This window comes from Trachymyrmex septentrionalis, unplaced genomic scaffold (genome assembly GCF_001594115.1).
Source record: "Trachymyrmex septentrionalis isolate Tsep2-gDNA-1 unplaced genomic scaffold, Tsep1.0 scaffold196, whole genome shotgun sequence".
NCBI classification, from domain to species: Eukaryota; Metazoa; Arthropoda; class Insecta; order Hymenoptera; family Formicidae; genus Trachymyrmex; species Trachymyrmex septentrionalis.
This window is the reverse complement of record NW_017305135.1, coordinates 938,649-940,783: the sequence shown is the minus strand read 5'-3', so window position 1 is coordinate 940,783 and position 2,135 is coordinate 938,649. Positions and strand designations below refer to the sequence as shown.

The 2,135-nt window shown below is 32.3% G+C and overlaps 1 protein-coding gene across 1 annotated transcript in view; it reads left to right on the top strand.

Annotated features, from left to right (window-relative positions):
• LOC108747228 (complexin) overlaps positions 1 to 2,135 on the top strand; it is a 125,852-nt gene that overhangs the window by 752 nt on the left and 122,965 nt on the right. The gene's annotated exons all lie outside the window — the stretch shown is intronic.

Genomic DNA, 2,135 nt, shown 5'->3' with positions numbered 1-2,135 from the left:
AGACCTGTAAAAATTTAGTTTGTATCTATACATTACGAGAATTACATTGCAGATTACACTAAACTTTTAACTTTGAATAATGAGAGAATGTTAAATGTACGTCGATTAACACACAGACATAATATTTTCATACTCGTAATGTTATAACACGGAAGTAATGCAGCGAAGTAGAGCTCTGAAGAACTCTTTGTAAGAAGATTTTATCTTTTTTAACTAAACCCTGCATATAAAACTAAATCAGATTCTAGTCCACCCACAAAAGATCATCTCGTGCTTTCAAATAGAAAAAGTTATGCGTTATAGATTTTATATTATTTTTTATATAAGCCGCTTGACAAGAACCGGTTTATCTGACTTCCGATGACGATGAGAAAATATTGTGGTATCTGTACTTAGTAATAACGTCTTAGTAATAACTTAGTCTAACTTGTTCTAACAATTTCAAGTCTAATGAGAATTTATTTCTGCAAGAAAATAGTAACGAACAATATATTGATTATTATTAGTATACATAATAATAAATTGAGTAAATTTAATAATAAAAATTGAAAATATATTGATTATTGCAAAGCTAATACATTAATTTTTTTGAAAGATTCACGGAACGTTATTGACTGATCCGCATTTATAGCGCGCAAAATTCCTTTTTTTTTATATCGATAATACAAATGAGATTTATTTTGCCAAGTTTCGATGAATATTGATTAAATATCTATTCTGCAGCAAAACCGGTATATGTATAAAAAAAATTAATTCACTGGAATTCTTGTTCCTGTGGTTTGCCTCATAAGGTGCTGTCACCTATTGGCAGGGACGTCCACTTAAATAAATATCCACTAATATATCCAACATAAATCCTATTTGAACAGTTTTTGTACAACAGATTATTTTACTACGTTGAGAAAAAAGGAAAGGAACTTTAATTCAACAATATAATATATCTTTCCAAAAACTGTCAAAAGAAAACGTTTTTGACATTTTAAATCGTTTTATCTCTCTCACTTGAAACAGAAAAGTTATACTATAAAAAATTAAAGTGAGATTTTCTTTATTATTAAAAATACAATTAATTACGAAGAATCATCTATTATTTACATTTCGAGATATTTTTGAAATTTTTAGACATTTCTAAATTTAATCTAAAGAACATGTAGAGCTTAAATTTTCAAATTCCATTACGAAAGATCACGAGATTATCTTTATTGACGTGTTTCATACCGTGGCGATTTCTTATGATGTTCCTCCCAGCTTATTCTTTGCTGAATTATATTATAAAATGTATACCGAATTATATATTATACTGCTTACGTTGTCAACATGCAACTACTCGAAGCCATGGCCGGATGAAAGAGGCATCATGTAGATACACGTAAACATAGCGGCTTTGTGCGCCGGTAAGAACGCGCCGCAAAGTCCCCGACGAAAATTCGCTCCCGCGAGAATTCTGCTCATCTCAGAATCCCTCGTGGGCGAAACTTTATTCACTAACCGAATAACTGCTACGGCCAGGGCCGATCAATAGCGAAACCGTTTCAGTAAACAGCGAAAAATTCCGTATTTCTGTATTGAGAGATTGACTGTGTCTTGCCAGTATGGAAACCGGCTTTTTAGTTTCCTTGCATACAAGATCCGCTCAAGTGAAACCTTGATACGCTTGTTGTATGCAAAACGTTGTACTTAAAATGCTTGCTTATTTCTCATAGCATATCTTTCTTAATCGATTTTATCGAATATATTTTCTTAATAAAAATTTACTGAAACGCTAGATTTGCAAGGTATCGCTCACAAAGCGATTACGACAATTATATACTTATTATTTTGTATTGATAAAAGTAACTTTATCGCTCTCTACGCTGACTTTGTAAAAATTTACTGTTCTTCATATGTTTTGCCGCTGGCGAGATGTGAAATTCTATGAGAGAAACTCGCAGATGCATTGTTAAGTACGTAAAATGGATACGTAGATGTACATGTTGATGAGTGCATACGGAGGCAAGTAAGTCTCACGGTTCACTCCGTAGACTAGCTAATTTACTACTCGGATTAATCTGCGTATGAGCTGATTGTGTACATTGACAAGCATTATTATGTAGAGATGTAACGTTCCATGAAGACGCGTATCCATTATTTTCGAA